Genomic DNA, 15,812 nt, shown 5'->3' with positions numbered 1-15,812 from the left:
AAAAGATAGATTATAAAGACCGTACCGTTCACATATACAGGCAGGCGCCATCTTGGGAAAACAGTCACGACCAGTTGAACAACGAACGCCGTGTAACCAGTAACATAGCTCAAGACAAAACTGTCTGTACACGGTTTACATGTAGGGACCCTCATTATGCTACCTTATTATGCTACCATGGAATGAGCCTTGTTAGTGGTACAGAAATAGCGATTTCTTTTTACTTTACCCGTGCCCCGACGACTAGCGTTATAAGCTAATTAGCGGTTTGCGCTTAAACTGGTCACATTCGATTAGCATCAAAACAAATCCCAGAGAACGGTTGACTTGGTACATGTGTTATTAACCCCTAGGTTCATTTTGTGCCGGATTTGCCAAATGTTTCTCTTTGTTGAGGGAAGTTTTTATGACACTGTCTACAAAGCTAAAGTCCATAAACAAACAGTTTTCTGAGTTTGGTGGAAAAAATTAACTGGCCGGCACAGAGCCCATCCAACACCTTTGGGATGAACTGGAACTCTGAATGAGAGCCAGGCCTTGTCGCCTAACATCGGTGCCAGACATCACTAATGCTTCTGTGGTTGAATTGGAGCACATCCCTGCAGTCAGGCTTCAAATTCTTTCTTTTTTTTTTCTTTTTAATAACATTTCTCTCTCAAACTCTGCTGTACTACAACAATCAAAAACAAAAAGCAAATTTTATGACAGTATCACAGTAACCGATCCCCTATGTCTTCTTCTTTTTCAAAAGGCCTCCAGATTTTCTTATACACCCCCAATTTGCCTTTCAATATATATGTCAGTCTCTTCATAGACATTGCGCCATATTCTTGATCCAAGCACCAATTGTAGGTGCCTCCATTTTTTTTCCTAATGGGAGCTATAGTCCTTTAGTAGTATAGCAAAATTCATCAATTTATTTATTGGGGTTTCAGATTCAGAATTTTGGATACAGGTGCAGCAAAATCATCTTAGGGTCAAGTGGAATGTTCACCTCCCTCCAGAATGTTTTAATTTTGTCTCACTCCCAGACACAGTGCATTAATGTTCCTTTAGCCTCATTGCATTTAAAACAATAGTCAGGTACATTACTGTTGTATTTATTCAATTTTGAGTTGTGTATGCCTGCATCAGCCAATCATATTGGAGTAGCTTTAGAGTTTGCTGGGTTTTTTTCTGAGTTTTCTTCCAATCGTTTTCTGAAATGTCCGCCCTCCATATCTCTAACTCCATAAGTCTAACTATCAGTGTTTCTTTAGAGCCAGATGCAAGCCAGTTATATATTGATGAAATCAAATCTCTGTCATTGCAATTGTTTGTCATAATTTCTTTTAAGGATGTGAGTGCTGGAATCCCAACTGATTGGTTTTGCATAGAAGAAATCAAGTTTCCCACTTGGAGATATTTAAAAAAAAAAAAAAAAAATTTCCTTGAAATGTCATACATTAGAGAGATTTCTTCAAAGGTCATTAGAATCCCTTCTTTACTTATTCCTTTATTTGCCCATATCTGGAATCCTGCATCCAGCTTGCCTGGTTTAAATGAAACATTGCCCCACACTGGGCTGAATTGTGACAGAGAGTCCAATATGTTCATATGTTCTTTTACTGAAACCATACATTGACCATATTAAGAACTATACGATGAGCAGTATGTGTTAAGTACTTTAGCTTGGCTGAATACAGGTACAAATGCAATGGTACCTTAAAGGAGCCTGACTCTATGTCCATCCAATACGGAGCATCTCCAGAAGAAAAATAGAACATTATATATGTGTTGCTAAATAGTACCAATAAAGATTTGGACATTTCAGCCCCCCAGTATCAAATGGAAGCTACAGCAGAGATAAGCGGATTCAAGGACATTTCTTATTCCATATAAATATCCTGAAGAGGACTGAGCGCGCTGCAGCGATCGTTTCGGCGTCGCCTCTATTTCTTGCGCGAGACGCGAGCGAATGTGTCAAGCCAGGCAGGTAATCCCATACAGCAAGACCACAGTGCAGCTGGATACTTTACAAAAATAAAACACCTAGGTTGATTTTGGCTGTCTTGACTTCTCACAGCCAGACACGCGATCAGGCACACGGAGGGAGAGACCGACACACACACACACACACGCACAGCCACATATAGGCTACAATTACGACAGTTTTCCCCACCTATTCTGTCTCTTTCTATCAGAGTGAGAGTGAGAGAGAGACGAGAGGAGAAGGATCGCTTTGTGACCGACGCATAGAAGTAAGCGTCCAGTATGAATGGCCAGGCGCGGGATCAGGAACGTATCTACGCTATGCGGCATTTACGCGCCAGGTGTGTTTTCGCTGTCAGTGATGATTTTGAAGCATTTACTTTATATCCGGAGATACGACCAAACAGGCTGATTAGATCCAGTTACGGAAAGTATTTCTAAATCCAAATCCAGCTATAACGTCAAAGATATGTCCATTCAACCTTATCGATGGCCTTCTCATCAAGCGAGAGAAGAGCCGTGTCTTTTGGCAGTACAGTACGTTGAGAACGTGCCTTACATTATGAAATCCTTGCCTTCCCTTTACAAATCCATTTTGGTCATCCCCCACAATACTTACTACAAGCACATTCTCTAGCCTTTTCGCCAACATTTTACTGAGGATTTTTGTATCGGTGTTTATTAAACTTATAGGTCGCATATTCTCACATTTAGTATTTTTCTTGGTTTTCCTGGTTTTGGAAGCAGGATGAGGCCTCTCTCATTTAGGCCGAGAGGTAACCATTGTTGTAGGATTCTAGATACATCTCATAAAGCGGAGTTGCCAATTTATCTTTAAAGTATTCATATAAGTCAATTGGGAGGCCATCTGGCCCTGCTGCTTTCCCAGCCTTCATTGCACCTATAGCTTCTAATATCTCAAGTATGCTTAATTGTTTGTCTAGGCCTTTTTTACTTTCCTCAGAGATTTTGGGGATTTTGAGTTTGTTTTAAAAAGTCAGTCTGATCTCAGATCACGCTCCTCTGCTCCTTCAATTGGCCTTCTCCGATGCTGAGTGTACAAGAAGGCAGTGGAGACTGGATCCATTGTTGCTCACAGATGAGTTTTCTTACACATATCTCCACACATATTAAAACTTTTTGGAGTATAAATAAAACACTAGATGTGTCCAATGCAACAATTTGGGAAGCCATGAAAGCCTATTTGAGGGGCGAAATTATATCATTTGCAGCATACAAAAATAAGTGTACAAAACGCAAACAAACTGAAATTGCTGATTAGATTCTGAACACAGACAGACAGACATGCTAATTCGCCCTCATCTGAACTTTACAAAGAACGTTTAAAACTCCAGACAGAATTCAACCTTCTTTCCTCTCGTCAAGTTGCCGACCAGTTGCTTAGGAGCAGAAGTACTTTTTACGAGCATGGTGACAAGATTGGTAAACTCCTGGCTAATCATCTGCGCGGATTTAGAGCAAAGCAACTTATTCCTGGTATACAGACAGACAGTGGTTGTACATCATCAGATCAGAAATTTATTAACGAAAAGTTCAAAATATTTTATTCAAATTTGTATAGCTCGGATGGTACAGTAGATGTAACTGTTATGGAAACCTTTTTCAGTAACCTAATCATGCCTTCCCTTTCTCAAGACTTGAGACCTCGAGGCACCTATTACTCAGAAGGAAATTATTGCAGCAATAACTTCTATGCAATCAGGTAAATCTCCTGGGCCAGACGATTCTCAGCCGAATTATCGCCTTTTTATGTTCAGTTTTCTCAGACTCGTTCGACTCAGGTAAACTCCCCCCTTCGTTCTATCAGACATATATCTCCCTGTTGTTAAAAAAGGGTAAAGATCCACTAGATTGTGCATCATACAGACCAATTTCACTATTAAATACGGATATAAAGATACTTGCCAAAATCCTCGCCCACAGGTTGGAGGATGTCCTTCCCTCTATCATATCCCCCGACCAAACGGGGTTCATAAAGGGGCGCCACTCATTTTATAATACCCGCCAGTTAATGAACATATTATACTCCCCCAAAAATATTGAATCAGAATGCCTCGCTTCTATGGATGCTGAAAAAGCATTTGATAGAGTAGAATGGAATTATTTGTTTTTTACCCTTGAAAAATTTGGTTTGGGTCCTGTTTTTACTTCTTGGGTTAAACTATTGTATGCATGCCCTTCTGCCTCATTATTAACCAACAGCCATTACTCGAGTAGTTTTGATTTGCATCGTGGGACCCGGCAGGATTGTCCTTTGAGCCTACTCCTTTTTGCTATTGCAATTGAACCACTTGTGATTGCCATTCGCAGTAACAAACGGATACGGGGAATATGGAGAGGGGGAATCGAACATAAGGTATTATTATACGCTGATGACTTACTTTTGCTTGTCTCAAAGCCAGCCACCTCCCTACCGGAGGCACTTTCTGTGTTGGGAGATCTTTAGTCAGTTCTCAGACTATAAACTGAACTTGAGTAAGAGCGAACTCTTTCCGATTAATACAGAAGCTCTTAAACTTAATTATACAGCTCTTCCATTCAAAGTGGCAACAGATCATCTGAGTTATCTTTGGGTATATTTTACCAGAAATTTTAAAAACCTATTTAGATCGAATTTCCTCAAATTATTGGATCAGGCGAAGCAAATATTATCGCAGTGGTCTCCTCTGTCTTTTTCTCTTATAGGTAGAATAAGTTCAATTAAAATGGCATTACTCCCAAAATTCCTATATCTTTTCCAATGTCTCCCCATTTTTCTCCCCAAATCCTTTTTTCAGGCCCTGGACTCTTTAATGATAAATTATATTTGGAATGGTAAACACCCTCGGTTACGGAAAGCTTTTCTTCAAAGACCCAAACAAACAGGTGGAATGTCCCTGCCTAATTTCCAATACTATTACTGGTCTGCTAACATTCGCTCTTTAGTGTATTGGGGGCATTTTCACCTTGACGACTCAGCCCCAGTCTGGGTAACAATGGAGTCCAGCGCTATTAGCCCTTTGTCTCTATCTGCCCTCTTAAGAGCCACACTCCCACTCTCTTCTGCTATTCCCAACAGTAATCCTGTGGTTAAGCACTCCCTTCGAATCTGGACCCAATTTAGGAAGAATTTTGGTCTGCAGACTTTTTCACTTCTCAGCCCAATTGCAGCTAATCATTTGTTTGCTCCCTCGACGGTGCATTTAAGATCTGGCATAAAAAAGGCTTAATCTGCATTGGCAATATATTTATTAATGATCTATTTGTTAGCTTTTCTCAATTGACGAATAACTTTGGTATCGTAAAGACAGATTTTTTTTTTTTTTCAGATTTCTACAGATCAGGCATTATATACAGAAGTTAATTCCCTAATAAACCCCCAGCCAATCCTGTCGATATGTTTCTTTCTGTTAACCCCACATTAAAAGGCACAATTTCGGTCTTTTATAACCTTATTTCGAAGTTGCATAGTCCCTCTTTAACAGCTATAAGAACCATGTGGGAACAGGATCTAGGTTCTGCCTTCACAGATCGCATTTAGGATTCAGTCCTGGATCAGATACTCTACCTCCATGTGCGCCTGACATGCTCTTGTGCAATTTAAAGTCGTCTCCACATATCTAAAACCAAACTAGCTCATATGTTCCCTGTCGTCGACCCGACCTGTGATAGTTGCAAGAGCGCACCTGCGTCACTCTTTCACATGTTCTGGTTGTGTCCCACCCTAACTGATTTCTGGACATCAGTTTTACTTCAGAAGTACTTCACCATCAGATTGAGCCGAACCCTTTTACTGCCATTTTTGGCATTGCTCCCAATTTGGACTTGCCTAAGGCGAAGCTGAAGGTATTGGCCTTCTCCTTGGTACTGGCTCGTAGGATTATCTTACTCAAGTGGAAAGACCCTGCTCCTCCTTCCCACTCACATTAGATTAGAGACATTATGTCCTGTATGAATTTAGAGAAAATACGTTACACTACCCAGGGATCTGAGAATGAATTTTACAAAATATGGCGCCCGTTCTTGACATTTTTTGAGAAACCAACTACAACAATTTCAGAGTAGCTATTCCCTCCCCCCTTTTTATTTTTATGTTTTTTTAAGGTGTGTGTTTAATTTTTTTACCTTCTCAACCTTTATGTTTTATGTATTATAATTTATTATTATTTATTATTATTATTATTATGTGTTTTAAATTATCTCTTGTAGTAATCCTTAATACAGGTTTGTTTGTAATTGGTTGGGAGGGTGGGGGGTATGTTCTGGTTAAAAAAGGGAAAATATGTATATCCCATCGTACAGTAATTGTTTTTTGCAATTCTGTCATTCATTAAAAAAAACCTTGAAAAAAAAAAAAAAGTCAGTCTGGACATCCGCATTAGTAATGTTAGTAAAAATTAGTAAATTTGTAGAGATTTTCATAAAAACAATGTAAAAGCTTTATTAATTTCCAGTGGGTCAACAATAGTATTTCTATTTGCATCCTCAATGAAATGTATTGCCCTTTCGTTTTCCTGTTTAATCCGCCATGTAAGAAGTCTACCTGGCTTTTCTCCCTGCTCATAAAAAAATTAGCTTGAGCCTCAATAAGTTCGCAGCAGCCTTATTGTATGTTATCTCATTATATTGAGTTCTAAGAAGTAGTAACTGTTTGGAGATTTAATTTTGTCCATCCTGCAAGCTTTTGTTTTCAAGTGTTTTGATTTTAGATTCCAGATCTCTAATTATTTCCTGTGCTTCTTTACTTTTCCTGCTTGTGTAGCTTATAATTTGACCTCTAATAAATGCCTTATTTCCCTGGTGGAGGTTGCTGAGGTAGTTAAACAACTCCACAGTGGCAAAGCCCCAGGAGTTGATGAGATCCGTCCAGAAATGCTTAAAGCTCTGGGTGTGGAGGGGTTGTCTTGGTTGACACGCCTCTTCAACATTGCGTGGAAGTCTGGGACGGTGCCTAGGGAGTGGCAGACCGGGGTGGTGGTTCCCCTTTTTTAAAAGGGGGGGACCAGAGGGTGTGTGCCAATTACAGGGTATCACACTTCTCAGCCTCCCGGTAAAGTCTACTCCAAGGTGCTGGAAAGGAGGGTTCGGTCGATAGTCGAATCTCAGGTTGAAGAGGAACAATGCGGATTCCGTCCTGGTCGTGGAACAACGGACCAGATCTTTACTCTCGCAAGGATCCTGGAGGGAGCCTGGGAGTATGCCCTAACCAGTCTACATGTGTTTTGTGGATCTGGAGAAGGCGTATGACCGGGTGCCCCGGGAGATACTGTGGGAGGTGCTGCGGGAGTACGGGGTGAGGGGGTCCCTTCTCAGGGCCATCCAGTCTCTGTACGACCAAAGCGAGAGCTGTGTCCGGGTTCTCGGCAGTAAGTCGGACTCGTTTCAGGTGAGTTGGCCTCCGCCAGGGCTAAAGCTTTGTCACCAATCCTGTTTGTAGTATTTATGGACAGGATATCGAGGCGTAGTCGGGGTGGAGAGGGGTTGCAGTTTGGTGGGCTGGGGATCTCATCGCTGCTTTTTGCAGATGATGTGGTCCTGATGGCATCATCGGCCTGTGACCTTCAGCACTCACTGGATCGGTTCGCAGCCGAGTGTGAAGCGGCTGGGATGAGGATCAGCACCTCTAAATCGGAGGCCATGGTTCTCAGCAGGAAACCGATGGAGTGCCTTCTCCAGGTAGGGAATGGGTCCTTACCCCCAAGTGAAGGAGTTCAAGTACCTTGGGGGTCTTGTTCGCGAGTGAGGGGACAATGGAGCGGGAGATTGGTCGGAGAATCGGCACAGCAGGTGCGGTATTACATTCAATTTATCGCACCGTTGGACGAAAAGAGAGCTGAGCCAGAAGGCAAAGCTCTCAATCTACCGGTCAGTTTTTGTTCCTACCCTCACCTATGGTCATGAAGGCTGGGTCATGACCGAAAGAACAAGATCCAGGGTACAAGCGGCCGAAATGGGTTTCCTCAGGAGGGTAGCTGGCGTCTCCCTTAGAGATAGGGTGAGAAGCTCAGTTATCCGTGAGGAGCTCGGAGTAGAGCCGCTGCTCCTTTGCGTCGAAAGGAGCCAGTTGAGGTGGTTCGGGCATCTGGTAAGGATGCCCCCTGGGCGCCTCCCTAGGGAGGTGTTCCAGGCACGTCCAGCTGGGAGGAGGCCTCGGGGAGACCCAGGACTAGGTGGAGGGATTATATCTCTAACCTGGCCTGGGAATGCCTCGGGATCCCCCAGTCTGAGCTGGTTAATGTGGCCCGGGAAAGGGAAGTTTGGGGGTCCCCTGCTGGAGCTGCTACCCCCGCGACCCGACCCCGGATAAGCGGATGAAGATGGATGGATGGATGGATGGATGGATAAATGCCTTAAAAGCTTCCCATCTAATTGTGGCCGTTGTCTGGGATGTGTTGAACTCAAAGTAAATATGAATTTGTTTTTCCACGAACTGCAGAAATGTTTTGTCCTGCATCCATTTTGTTTAAAAATTTCCATTTAGGAGATTTGCGTAATCAACTTTGGCTCCACATAGACCAGTGATACAGCTGCAAGATCCGATATGACTGTACTGTTACAATGGCAGCCTCTGATATTAGAAAGAAGCTCTACTGACACCAAAAAGTAATCTATTCTAGAGTGGCTTTTGTTAGTACTAGACCAACAGGAAAATTCTTTCTTTGATGGCTTCAGATGCCTCCATATATCCACTAGGTTCATTTCATTTCTAAAGTGAAGTAATGCTTTTCTAGTTCTTGTGTGAGTGTTGTCCACTCCAGAGGACCTATCTTTACTTGGATCGTGAACACAATTAAAGTCCCCTGCGATAATATACTTTCCTTGTAGTTTTGAAATTAAAAACAAATTGTTATATGAATAGACATTGTCATCATTTGGTCCGTATAGACATTAAAGTAAGATGTGTAGACAAAATGCGGCCCTGTATGATTAAGAATCTACCGTTGGGATCCTAAATTACATCATTAATCTGCAGTGGAATAGATTTATGTAATAATATAATTACACTTCTAGAGTTAGAAGAGTACGAAGATGATAGAACCTGTCCTGGCCACCTTTGTAATCTTGATTGTCTCGTTAGCTAATAGGTGTGTTTCCTGTAAGAACACAATCTTGGCTTTTAACTGTTTTAACCTGTTCATAACCTGTGTTACTTTGGTCAGTGTATGCAGGCCTCCACAGTTCCATGAAATATATTCAAATACAAATATATTTCATTTTTTACAGCGGGTAACAATAGGAAAGCATGCTCTGCATATTGGTGACCCTCCTCTTTTAATTGTTTCATCATGTTTTGAGACTGCCATGGAGGATAAAACAAGAAGACACAGGTCACAAATTCTTATGGAAACCCTTCACAGAAGAGTGGAGGCTGTGATTGCAGCATAATTCTGCCTATGGCTTTATAATGAGATGTTAAACAAGCTCATATGGGTGTTTACTGCATTGAACGTGCCGGTCTGCACAAAGGGATGTGATAGAATATATGTGGCTGGCTGTTTGGAGGGGCCTTTTACTAAAGCATTGCACTACTTCCCCTAAAATATATATGAACCAATGCCACTGATACATGATGCATGTGTTTATCAATTCTTATATCTGTGGTATGCTTGCTTTTCAGGTACAGGCAATATCTGGCCCACCCAGTTAGCAAATCAGTACACACCCAGAGTGTGCTCAGCAATGGCAGGTAAGAGGTGTGTGTGTGTGTGTGTGTGTGTGTGTGTGTGTGTGTGTGTGTGTGTGTGTGTGTGTGTGTGTGTGTGTGTGTGTGTGTGTGTGTGTGTGTACCATAATAGATTATCGATACATGGCTAGGTTGGTTGGTTACAGCAGACAGTGGAAATGGGTCTGGACTCCCCTGAGGAAGCAAGATATCTCCAATACACACGCACAGCTAACACACACATACATAGATACAAACACAGGCACAATGACTTCATAGAGAAAAGCTCTTATGTGCAGGACTTTAAAGCGCACACTCTCTCTCACACACACACACACACACACACACACACACACACACACACACACGTGCAATTAGACACACCACACACCTGCTGGGTCTTTAGAGGAAGCCGAGCTCCATTCTGCCTGTATCTGAAGATGAAAGGAGGAGAAGAAGAGTGGAGAGACAGGCAGAAGTGAGAAGAGGAGGGATTAGAGGAGAGGAGGAGGTGGAGGAGGAGAGAGAGGGAGGTGGTCAGAGAAATGGAGGACAAAGAAGGAGAGCAGATAAAGAGGAAGAGAAGGAGCAGGGATGAAGAGTGATAGCTAACTGCACGCTCCCACCTTTCCTCCCTTCTTTCCTTTGTGAACAGATGGGTGGAGGTATCAGATTGTGATGAAAGCCAAAAAGGGACAGACAGACACGTACATACAGTACACACACCCCGGTAGTCACACATGGCCGCACACACACATTTTCCCTCCAACAGACAGATGCAATATTTTACATCCCTTGTTGCTCTCTGTCTCCTCATGTTATGTCCCCTATTATTATATTTACATATAGCATGATCACAGCATGTTTGTGTGCATGTGTTTTGTGTATATTGATCATGAACTAGTCAGGTCAGACAGGTTCTACAATCTCGTTCCCACAGTGAAGGCACTGTACACACACTGCAAAAAATCTGAATTGACAGCCAGTGAAGTTGATGTTTTTTCCTGGACAGAGAGACATGCACAGAGAGGGAGGGAGAGACTCCAAGTAGATGATGAATCAGATGAACAGTGGGAAGAAAGAGATAAGGCGAGATGAAGAAAAAGGTGGATGAGAGAGAGAGAAAAAAAGGCATCAAACTTGCAAGCCCTGTGGGTTTTTGCTTGCAGGGGGAGGAGGGTAAATGGAGGCATGGTGGAGAATTCAAATTTGTTGGTGTCAGGGAGTTCACCGGCAATCTGTGCTGAATCCATCGCACATCACAACATACACTCTGGCTTGTACATGATACTGATTTAATTTTTGTCATGTGGTGTTAAAATTTTAAAGCTACACCAGGGAAGTTTCTGTGTTGGCAACTTCAAATGACACAGAAAAGAGTTTTGGCATTTAAGCACCTCACCACCTTGACATATTGTAACTAAGTAAACTGCACACAGTACATTCACTTTTCCCAAACTACACCTGATCCCACTTCTTCTGCATTGTGATTCCTTACCCATGAAACATAATTTCTTCAAGGCAAATAGGATGAAACTGCATGAGTGTTCAGTTTAGGCTGACAGGTTGGCTGTGTTTGGTTTCAAAAGCACTTCTGTTGTTTTTTTTATATTTTTGACACATTTTCCGACGTTTTTTTTGTCACTTTTTTCAATGTTTTTGTCACTTATTTTCCACGTTTTCGATGCTATTTTTCACTAACACCAACTTATTACCAATAGTTTTACATGTATTTTTGGAATTCATGGTCAATAAATCTGATTTATAAGAGATTATACCTAATTTTGAAATGATGAATGATTTTGACTAATATTAGAGGAACATATGTTGGTGGAGAATCACAGACGTGTGTATGTCAAAGTTTAGTCAGGTTTTGAAACCATTTAAATTTTTTCAAATGCTATAAAATTGAATACCCACAATTTAATGAACGTAGTAATCGACTACTTGCAATTGTACTTAATTTTCTGAGTAATTTGGTTAAAAAGAAACCCGTATTTCTGATATACGGGTGGAGGATCAAATGTGCACATTCTGACCTACCACAGGTTTCAGGTGTGTGCTTGTGCATGTATAGTTTGCTTCTATGAGTCTACACATTGTCAGCTATCTGCCGGGCATGGTGGTCCAATGTACTGCTAGCATGGACTCTGTGTTCCCAGCCCAACAAGTTTAGTTTGATTTAAGTTTGTTTTCTGGCCAGACTAAATCTGGCTATATTTACATCTAGCTGTCAATTGAATTTTATGCAAACTTTTGAAATGTTGCAAAACAAGTAAAATGCACATTAGGTGTTTCCCATCACTTAGTTTGAAGGGAATAAAAATAGGCTTCCTGTGTAGAACAGGTGCACATATACTGAGAGGTTTTTGCCTCGAAGCAGAGGTCCATGGTTCAAATCCGACCTGTGACGATTTCCTGCATGTCTTCCCCCTCTCTCTCCCCTTTTCTCACCTAGCTGTCCTGTCAAAATTAAAGGCGGAAAAGCCCAAACAAATAATAAAAACAAATCTGCTTCCTTCCAAAACATTCACAAAACGGCCTAAAAGAGTCTTTCAACAATGGATCAGTATTGGGTTTTCTTGGACATGAAATCTTGCAGTCTTTCAGAACCTCCAACCCATCCCTTCTCCCTCTTTACTGCAATAACACTGAACCAATAATACCTAAAGCAATCCCTATTAAAGCAATAGTTTGACATTTTAGGAAACACACTTAAATGCTTTCTTGCTGAGAGTAAGATTAGAAGATCAATATTTCTCTGATATGTCTGGTAAATATAAGGCTACAGCCAGCAGCCGGATACCTTAGTTTAGCATAAAGACTGGGAACATTTTGGTCACCGAAAAATTTGTCTTGTTCTGCCAACTAGCTAGCTAGCGGTAGCTGGTAACTTAAGAGAAAGTCTGCCGATTTGCAGCCGGCTCTGTGTAAGTGCACATGCAAATGAACGGCACCAGTACCCGGAGGTTCACAATTGCCCACCGGCAAAACTCCGCTGGGTAAGGGTTGAAATTCTGCACCTGTTCTTAGCATAGCTAAGTCACATCTGGCTCCACAAAACTCTCGGCTTCAAATTGGCAGTCCACAAACCAATGGGTGACGTCACTGCTGCTACATCCATTATTTTTATAGTTTTATGATCTTCACACAGAAGGATTTTATGGGTAACTACAAGCATACTTCCCAAATATTAGCAATGTGTTGTGTGGCCCTGGGTGTCAAAAACTCAAATCTGTATAGCAGTTAAAAGAAAACGGCTATGCAGGCGTCTTCAAGCAACACCCTGTACGTTCACTTGCGTGGAAATTCAGACAAGCACTTTCCATCCTTGGTCTAACACATTTGTATCCACACATACTTATTGGATAGATGTATTACTGACCAACCAAAAAGTGCTTTTTGAAAAAAAGAGTTTTTGCAAGAATTGATCAAATATTCCTCTCTGCAGTCAGCTTCTTAGTTCGGATCAAGCTCTCTTTTTCTCTCATTGCTCTCTAAGACTTGCTGTAGTGAGGAATCAACAGCAGAAGGGGGGAAGGAGAGGGTATGATATTTGATGAAGGGAGAGAATGAGAGGGGGGGAGTCGGGAGAGACGGTGCCTAAACCAGTGTTAATTGAACACAGCTGTACCTCGTTAAACATTAATTGGCAATTAATCAGGTCACACCCCCCCAGTTTAATATATTTTGAATATATCTTTCAAAAGAGAGAGAGAGTGGGGTATAAAGTAAATTATTCACAGTAGCACAAGGAAAGCCTGTTCTCACTCAGCCTCCTTCTCCCTCTCTACTTTTTCTCTGCTCCATCTTCTCCCTCTCCCTCTCTGTGCTCCATTCAGCCCATTAATCTAGTTTTCTGCCTTTATCTCCGCTTCCTTCCCCTCATCCATCTGTAGTTCATCCAGAGATGGAGAGAGAAGGATTGAAGGAGAGATGTCACAACAAGGAGGAAGTGCCAGAAGGGAAAGTAGGGATTTAGGAACAAGGAGAGGCCCTAATGCTCCTCCATGAAGCGAATATCACTGAACTGTGTGTGTGTGTGTGTGTGTGTGTGTGTGTGTGTGTGTGTGTGTGTGTGTGTGTGACTACATCCACACTTTAACAAAATTAAAAATTGTATTTTCAAATGTAGCCAGTTAGTGTGGATGTACTTTCAGAGAAACTTGTAAATGCTGCTGAAGTTTATATCTAGCATATGTGGCCACAGGCACTTTCTGTCCTACTGTTTGAAGACATACTGTTTGTGTGAAGTAAACCCAGTCTGTCCTGCAGATCCACTGTGTCAGGCTGTTCTGCCCAGCGCTGCTGGCTCTTATATAACAGTACTGATTACAGCAACAAGGGTGACCTGCAGTGCACAAACTGACACACATTCTTTGTCTCCCGCTTTCCCTCGATCTGTCACTATCTCTTCATCCCTGCGCGCACTTGTTTCCTCTCCCCCAAATCTCAGCTATTTCCATCTCGCTCAATTAAACGCTCTCGTAAACGCTTTGTTTCCTTCTGTCTCTTTTCTTTATCCATCGCTGCTCTCTCTTTGCTCTCTTTATCAGTGTCACTTGGATGCATCCCAATATTTCCAGCTATTACTCACCCTCTCTCAGCTTCTACCTCTTTTTCCCTGTCCTCTCTATCAGTCACCATCTATCTGTCCTCACCATCTAAGTCTCTCTTTCACTCCCTCTCTCTCCGTCTGGGCTCCAGCTCAAATATTACAAATGCTAGTGCATACTGGCTAGGGGCCAAATCAGCAAGGCGATAAATCAATACAGCGAGAGAATTATGTAACATGCCACCATATTGACTGGCCTTCTCTCCTGAGAAGGCATGTTATATACACTGATGTGCAGGTTCATACAGAGTACAACTGCTGTCGTCAAACAATTGGCTGTCACCTGTTGAAAGTGATAGGAGACTTACTGCCAGATAATGAAAAAACATTTTAGTGTATGTGTGATAAAATGTAATAAGACGTTCAACCTGACAGTACTTTGAATTATTAAACAGAAGAAATTGAAAGCAAAGGTTTTACTAATTTTTCAGAAACAAACCGCTTAGTTTAGAAGGAGATGTTTAAGTGGTCTGTGTGTACGCTGGTTCATTTGTTATTGTGCAGTGCTTAATTACATACACCCAGAGCCCCAGGCAGTACACTAGAAATGAAACTGGTGTTTATGCTCTAGTGGTGCAGTTGGTCTGTGTGGAGTACTTAGTAATCTGAATTTAAGCCTCACCTGGAGCAAAGAAGTTGAAGCCCAGTGGCGGTTCAGTGAAGAAACATTTGTCTAGGTTTGAATCGTGGCTTTGACCTTTCTGTTTGCAGGTTCTCATTGTGGTTGTTAGGGCATACTTCTTACTGAAGCGCTGGCTTCAGACTGGAGCTGGTCCCAGTGGGTGGAGAGCTCACTGCCTGCTCAGTTAAGTTAGGTTTATGCTTGCTGTAGTGCTCTTAGCGTGAGGCTGCACGAGCCAAAAATTATGTCATCGCGTATTTTTTGTAAAGCAAGAAGGCCCCGCAAGTTCTAGGTGCCAGTTGCACACACCAGGCTTTTCACACATGACTGCCACAAATACTAATAAAAGCAAATGACTTAAATTAAGAAGCAAACAATGATTTACTTTTAGCTATTAATATGTCTCAATATTTTAGAAAGATGGCCAATTTGTTTTTTAAATGCTTTAAAAACAAGAGATCTTAACACTTTACATTTGAGTCCATTTTTTTCTAGCCAAATCAAATTGTTTACAGGATATTAATCCTTAATTTCATTATAATACATTTGTTGTTCCAAATATTTGACTCATTTCAGTACAGGGATTGTATTAAGGCGATAAAACATTTCCATAAATTTGATATGAGATATGAATTTACAGTTAATTGCAATTCCTCCTCAGCATTAGGGAGTTGTATGTTAAGTTTAAACTAGTGCTGTCAGTTAAACGCGTTATTAACGGCGTTAACGCAAACCCATTTTAATGGCGTCAATTTCTTTATCGCGAGATTAACGTTCTTTTTGGCCTAGCAAACTTTGTAGTTTTTTTCACATGCTGTTGCAACAACTGGTAACGTTAGAAAAACTACAACACCACACCGGATCTAGCTGGACCGGAAACAAAACAGGCACGCCGCACACACTTGTTTGGGCTTGCGAGCCGGCCAAAGAGTAGTAGGCTA

The 15,812-nt window shown here is 41.7% G+C and overlaps 1 protein-coding gene across 1 annotated transcript in view; it reads left to right on the top strand.

Moving 5' to 3' along the window:
- kdm6ba (lysine (K)-specific demethylase 6B, a) overlaps positions 1 to 15,812 on the top strand; it is a 118,644-nt gene that overhangs the window by 43,340 nt on the left and 59,492 nt on the right. The window contains exon 4 of the mRNA XM_078276465.1: positions 9,590 to 9,658. The gene's annotated coding sequence lies outside the window, so the exon portion shown is untranslated. The remainder of the gene's footprint in view (positions 1 to 9,589; positions 9,659 to 15,812) is intronic.

Source organism: Sander vitreus, chromosome 19 (genome assembly GCF_031162955.1).
Source record: "Sander vitreus isolate 19-12246 chromosome 19, sanVit1, whole genome shotgun sequence".
Lineage (NCBI taxonomy): Eukaryota > Metazoa > Chordata > Actinopteri > Perciformes > Percidae > Sander > Sander vitreus.
This window is presented reverse-complemented; position numbering and strand designations above follow the sequence as displayed.